Source organism: Zerene cesonia, unplaced genomic scaffold (genome assembly GCF_012273895.1).
Source record: "Zerene cesonia ecotype Mississippi unplaced genomic scaffold, Zerene_cesonia_1.1 Zces_u005, whole genome shotgun sequence".
Classification (NCBI taxonomy): Eukaryota; Metazoa; Arthropoda; class Insecta; order Lepidoptera; family Pieridae; genus Zerene; species Zerene cesonia.
The window spans coordinates 303828-311162 of NW_024045135.1; the positions used below are offsets into that span (position 1 = coordinate 303828).

Here is a 7335-nt window from a genome sequence, read left to right on the forward strand (position 1 = left end):
GATCGTTCTATGAGAATTATATGCGCTAGCTAGAAGATAAAATGGTTAACATAATATCACTTTTGAGTCAGCCGGCATAGAAAATGAATGCCGGCCGGACATACGCACCCATCGGATTCATCTGCCGGTTTGTTTTCTTTATTTTCTTTCGTTGCACAGCCACCCATTTTCACAATTTTTTATATGATAAAACTAGTGACTAAAACATGCACTAAATCACTAAAAACTACAGCAAATAAACAAAATTAACGCAGGAATCTAAATGCAATGATGGAATGATATTTTGTCCAAATGAATGTGTCTGTGTAGGGAGCGGCGAGGGCGAGGGGTGGCCCGATCGATTCCCGGCACGCACGCACGCGGATCACGCTTCCCGCCCTTCGGGAACCGCTTCAAAACTTTTCGGAGGGAAACCTACCGCTCTTCGATGGCACTAGTTACCTTAGCGCGGTATATTTGAATGTAACACGAACTTTTCGAAACGTGATATTATCACCTTATCAGATTCAGTACACTTGAAGTTATCGATGCACATTTTAAATCGAATTAAGTTGTCACTCAATTATTGATATCGAAATCTTTAAGGCGATGCAGTCGTACCTGGGATTGAGAGGCGGTAGGATAAATTAAAAATTGTCTACCGCTTACCTTGCACTAGTACAACCGTCAGAGTCGACTGCGAGGTGTAGAATGGTTGGTACGGCAGTGCGCTGAACGTTAAGCCTATTGCCTCCCGCTGCCCGCACCGCAGCCCTGCCGCTGGTGGCCTTGGCCTTGCTGAGATGCACAATGACTGCTTACTGCAGACTTACTTTATTAATCGTTGTTCGATCCCTGATAATTGTCATATAAATGAGACGATCGGACTAAAAGCTACTAAGATATCACTATTAATTTTTAGCATTTTTCCACCAGTACCAATAAGTTTTGATAGCTTATTTTATTTACAAGTATTTTTCAAATTGCGCCTAGACTTCAGAAAGTTTGCTAGTACGGAAAACTTTTATTTATTAATTTAACATAAGCTTCGTTGTCACTTCCCAACATTTTAGCATAACGAACTTATAAAAAGTGTTCAGTATCGTATAATGTTACTTTGAAACATTTTTTTTGTATTTATCGTGTCATGTCGTCTGGATATATTATTTTATTAATATTGACATTATTTATCTACTTGGGAAGCTTAAATCTAATAAAATCTCATGGTACGAAATTAGAGCAATGTTTACACTTTACGATTGGAGAGATTCCAAAACGATTGTCGTATCAAAAAATTGGCTGTGATAATGTCGATGTGTCTTTAATAATTAATAGACTTAATAGTCCACACTTAATGGATCAACAAACATTAAAAATTATTTATTAATATATTTTTGCATATGAATGGGTGATGAATGTTAATATGAATGGGTGATGAATGTTAATACCATTTCTTACTTGAAGTTTATGACATTTTATTAAATACCGTTTTGATATCCGTATATGTTTTTCGGTATAATTTTTTAACAATTAACAATTTATACTTAGCTATAAGAACAAGTCAAACATTAGTTCATTGTATTTGTATCCAATTATTAGTGTACATCTCTATTTGCATTATATCATAATATTGAAGCTTCATTATTAAAATTTCCAAGATTTGAAAGTTGCACCATGGCTATACCAATTAAATAAGTTAGGTACTCAAAATCCCAAAGTCTATTAATTTGCAATTTTTGTGTGTGGTGGTTTATATAATAATCCTTTGAATGGAACGTCTTTGACCTTGCGTTCCTGACCTATAAACAGTATAGACTATTGTAGCTTGGGGGAGTGTTGAAGCCATAAAAATAAAGCCCTTGTTTCTTGTGTTACACGTTACATAAATATTTACCGAAGATATATTTTTTATAATTATCGTGATGTTTCGAAAATCTTGAAATGTTTTAATATTTTTTTATACTTACTAACATCTAAGAACTTGATCAGGATACGGTACATACGCTACGTTCATTCATAAATCAAAACAAGTTAATATTTTTGAGAGTGTAGAATAACATAAAAAAAGACTTCGTCTTGTCTATGAAGCTATGAAGATTCTGGAAGGCCTTGGCAGTGACAGAGGCCCGCGACCTTGCATAACGGTATTTAGTGGCGCGTAAAAATAAAATTCAACGACCGACAATGTCTTTCCCGCGCACTTGATATTTAAAGCTTATTGATAACATTTGAAGCTTTTACGCGCTCGTATAAAATCTCATTTAACCAACATTAAAAAGAAGTTGTAAAATTTGAATCTATGAAAAAATAAATAAATAAATTTGGTTTAGCGTTTCTCAAAAAATTGCACTTTTTAATGAGCTTCTTTTCTTTTGTATAACAATGTCGCGTCTACATACACAAATATTGTTCAAATAATAAAAATATGAATATTTTAGGTTTAAATACAACGAAAACGTTACTTCGCCTATTGAGTTCGTGTACCAAAATAAAAACACCGATTCGTGAGCATAATTTGATACCAAAATTGCTGTAGTCACGAAATTTCCGTAATCCGGCGTGTAGCCAATTTGAATTTTGGGTAACCTTGGCCCCTTTCAATGTCAATGTCAAACTCTAACTGACGCATAGCAATGGTCCTTTAAATCGAGAATGCTTTGGCTTTGATACAATAAACGGACACCGAGAGTTCCATACAAACCTGAGAGTATAATTATGAGGATGTAACTAAAAATGTATGCTTTTCACAATTTTTCTTCTACGGTTTCTTCGTATCAAATTTCAAGATTCTGAGTTGACGGCAGTACGTTTACGAGTGTAAGTTTTGATTCCCTTGCGACTGTCGAAAGTTTGTAACAAAAACGGCTGTATCTCATGATTGCGTTCGCTTCAAAAGGTTTATTTTTTTTAAGTTTCAAGACCTGTGTATCTCTATGCAAAATGATGTTGCCCATTCTGATAGCGCATACGGAAAGTGCATTCGATAAATAAAATGGTAATGATAAAAAAGCAATGGACGAAATCGTCCGTAAATATTAACTGATATTTGGCTTCATCCCAATCACTCTTACCTTCAATCCAGGGCATGAACCTAATTGCATATCTATAAAACGTTCGATCGAAATCTGTATGAAACAAAAATTATGATTTATCACGTTGGTATAATAGTGATACACGCTATAAAATATATGCAAGATGATGTCCCGTTTCGTGAATGAGTAGATAAGTTACTAGCTTTAGCCTGCGGCTTGAGTCGAGCGCTATGCAAAGCGTCTCTTTAATACGTTGGTCAATGTATTTCATCATCATCAGACTGCATTTTTTATGTTCCCACTGCGGGGACACAGGCCCGCTATGAGCTGGCTCTTGACAATTGAGGGTTAATAAATGGTATATTTAATTTTTGGACTTGCAGGTTTCCTCATGATGCTTTCCTACGTTTGATGATGATGTGGATAACGTGCAGATAAATTAAAAATCAATTTATTTCCTCTACGCTCCTCTGGTCTCGAACTCTCGTCATTTCGATTTAAGTGCGAGGGTCATCACCACTGAGCCACCATTGCTTTGCTTGAGCAATATATCGCCTAAGTAATTATATAAAAATCAGTCTCTGCGGTTCATGTTTAATCGGACCTGGATGTAATTCATCCAGGTTGGATAAAGCATGTAGGTGTAAGAAACAGCACTAAAATAAAACAAAGTAATATGTAGTGTACTAGTAGGATTAGATCACTTACCGATTTTCAAAAGGTTCAGGTATCAGTTGGCACACAAGATAGATGCTAACGAACGCGAAATATACGCCAATGAAGTACCTGATCCAGTTCCTTAGAGATATCGCCATCATGGAACTTTCTCGAACTGCCAGTGGATGTCCGATACGGTGTTGATAAGTCAGATTATGTTATCACACGGTATTAGGAGTGGAACGAGTTGATAAGCATAAGCATAATCACTGTCCAGCCGATTTTTACCATTTCAAAAGACGTAGTGCAATTTTTGACATAAATGTAACAATTTTGAAGGTAGTTTTAACATTTTGCGGTTTCGATAATTGTTAACTAATCACCCGAAACTTACTGCTCGTCCCATAAAAAACAAAATAAAATAGTATATGACACATATAACGTGGTATTCTTTTGATAAAAGAATTTTTAATATCGGTTAAATAAATCAAATAACCCCATAAAACGTCACAAACTGACGAATTTACTTCTTAACTATAATATTAGTATAGATTGGTATTCAACGGCTAAATCCTTTAAAATAGGTATATTACCTATTATTATTATTAAGTAAATTGTTCCTTACAGCTATGACACATTTTTGTACACAGTATCATCTTATCTTAATATATTATAAATTACGTGTCGTTACGTTGTTTGTCCGCGATGGACTCCTAAACAACTGAGCCGATTTTTATCAAATTTGCTCACCATATGCAGTTTGATCCAACTTTAAACGTTGGATAACCACGCTGCACGTATGCATGAGATTATTAATTTTAATAACCCATAATATACAAAAGCAAAATTATTTGTGTAATTCAGAAAATGTAACAATCACTTTATATTATGTTTGTAGGATAGAGAACATATTTTATAATTTTCCTGTATATTTAATGAAATATGGAGAATCTGGTTTAATAATAACTTTTAGCAAAATTGTCCAAGTCATAGTGACGAAATAATTCTGACTGAGAATTACTGAGAACAGTTAGTAATCCCATTGTCTGTATATTTTATGTTCCTTGTAACTTGGGAAGTAATGATTAAATTAAAATCCCTCCTAACGCACTGTAAGCTGGGTATAATGTAATATACCAAATACCATATACCATATATTATGATCAGAGTAAAAATGTATTTAATTGTTAAAAAAGAAAAACTTGGTATTGGCTGGTTACACATTTGATTTTCTGAAAATCTAAAAAAAAATACTTAGTAACCTATTCCTCTTTTTTATAACTTTTAGTTGTCAGCTTTAAAAACTTTCTTCTCAAGTTTTCTTTTTTAAACGCCATCACGTCTCACACCCAGTTATTCTAACCTGCCAGTATTTTTTTTCAACATTCTTTGCGGTTGAAGACCACGGTGCATTGTAAAGTGTTTGTTTTTATTACAAAAAAAAAACTTCAGATATAGATTTTAAAAACGAAAAAAGGAGAGTTATCAGAGAATTACTAAGATTACACGTTAAATTACCCTTAAATGTGACAATGTTATTATCTGTTTTATACGATGTTGTACGAATGAAGTAAAAATAATAAATAAAAACAGGATCGCTGCGCACATGGGCCGGGAGGGACGCAATTTGCGGCAATGTGAACATCCGGCTACTCCACCTACCATTGTATATGAATCACCGGTAATACGTGAATGACATACAAGTAGCTGTTGTCTGTTGCGTTGTTCGAGATAATTAAGGAATCTTGTATTTTACGTAGCAATACTTACTTTTATTTAAGTTTTCAACATTCTATAGTTAGTAGAAGTGAAATAAGAAGTGAGTTCATTCATTCTCCGATTATTTCGCTACCCGTTTCACCCGCGTAAGTCCGTATCCCGTAGGCATATCGGGATAAAAAGTTGCCTATATGTTATTCTAGTTGACCAGCTGTCTACGTACCAGATATCATTGCAGTCGGTTTAGCAGTTTTTGCGTGAAAGAGCAACAAACACACACACATACACATCCTTACAAACTTTCGCTTTTCGGAAGTAGGATTATAGTTTTAGTCAGTTTTTTTAAATAAACACAATATTCTCTCAGTTTGATATCACACTGATGACTGCTTGTCTTTAAGAATCGATAGTGATATATGAACGTCGATAAATAGTCCTTTAATTTCTGAAACCACTCAATTTAAAATAAAACTTGATTATACCCGAAATAGATATATCAGAAGGATGTTGCACGTCGGGATATGCACTTTAAAGATATACATGCAGATTTAGACGGGCCATCGATCTCATACACTATATTTAATTATAATAAACTGGTTAGACCAGTTCTGTGAATCTCGTATGGAATTTATGCGCTCAGATGATTCATAGGAAGGCAAAATTTTCGTCACCTGCAATACGAAATGATCTTTTGACATTATTTTTCGTATAACTTTAACGTATAAATCGGTAATCATTTACCGATTTATAATTAAAAATTGAATAGAAGAGATAGTACCGTCACGGAATGTATTCGTTTTTGTTTTTTTTTAATGTCATAGCGGGCACTGAGCTGGTGGTTCACCTGATGGTTAGCGATGACCACCATACATGAACATTCGCATGCGCTGCCCGCTTTGAAGGGATAAGGGATATGGAAAGGATTAATGACTGGAAAGAAGTAATGGACTGGGAAGGGTGAGGAAAAGGAAATGGGCCTCCGGCTCCTCCACTCGCCGTACATAACACATGCTATTATTTCACGCTGGTTTTCTGTGGTGGTGTGGTACTTCCCTGGTGCGAACTGGGCCAATTCGTGCCGGAGTAGCTAGACTCCCACACTATTTATGTGTCTCTCTGTAGCTAGCTTTCAAAGAAATTAAATGCTTTCTGGATGGATCTTTTATTAAAGACCTTTGTAGGTGCTAATCAATTTTACATATTAACTTTCTGTGGCATCGTCTACATAACTAATTTGGGAATAACCTATAACTAATAGAACGGAATCTATACTAATATCATAAAGCTGAAGTTTGTTTGTTTGAACGCACTAATCTCAGGAACTACTGGTCCGATTTGAAAAATACTTTCAGTGTTACATAGCCAATTTATTGAGGAAGGCTATAGACTATATATGTACCACGGGCGAAGTCGGGACGGACCGCTAGTAACCTATATTATATATAAGATATAAATGGCATATAAATGTAAAACACGAGCGTTATATAACATTCAGGCGCGTCCAACACAGTATCTGTAGTAATCTCCGATGCCAACGATAAACATTGAATCGGATTGATGTAATAAACTTCCACTGACGCCAGCGTCTGATAGTAATCCACATGTAATGATAATCATTTTATTATGATCATTCTAAACTGTTTTACTGCAAAACTTCTATAGGACTGAGATTTTTAAAACACATAGGAAGATTTTCATCATCATACTAATATTATAAATGCGAAAGTTTGTAAGGATGTGTGTGTGTTTGTTGCTCTTTCACGCAAAAACTACAGAACCGATTGCAATGAAACTTGGTACGTAGGCAGCTGGACAACTGGAATAACATATAGGAAACTTTTTATCCCGTTATTCCTACGGGATACGGACTTACGCGGGTGAAACCGCGGGGCGTAGCTAGTTTATAGATAATTTAATACCAGTTAAGTTCGAAAACAGATTGACAGGT

At 35.1% G+C, this 7335-nt stretch overlaps 1 protein-coding gene across 1 annotated transcript in view; it reads right to left on the minus strand.

Moving 5' to 3' along the window:
* LOC119838765 (arginine kinase) overlaps positions 1-711 on the minus strand; it is a 5791-nt gene extending 5080 nt beyond the window's left edge. The window contains exon 1 of the mRNA XM_038364868.1: positions 649-711. The gene's annotated coding sequence lies outside the window, so the exon portion shown is untranslated. The remainder of the gene's footprint in view (positions 1-648) is intronic.
* Between the last annotated feature and the right edge of the window lie 6624 nt (positions 712-7335).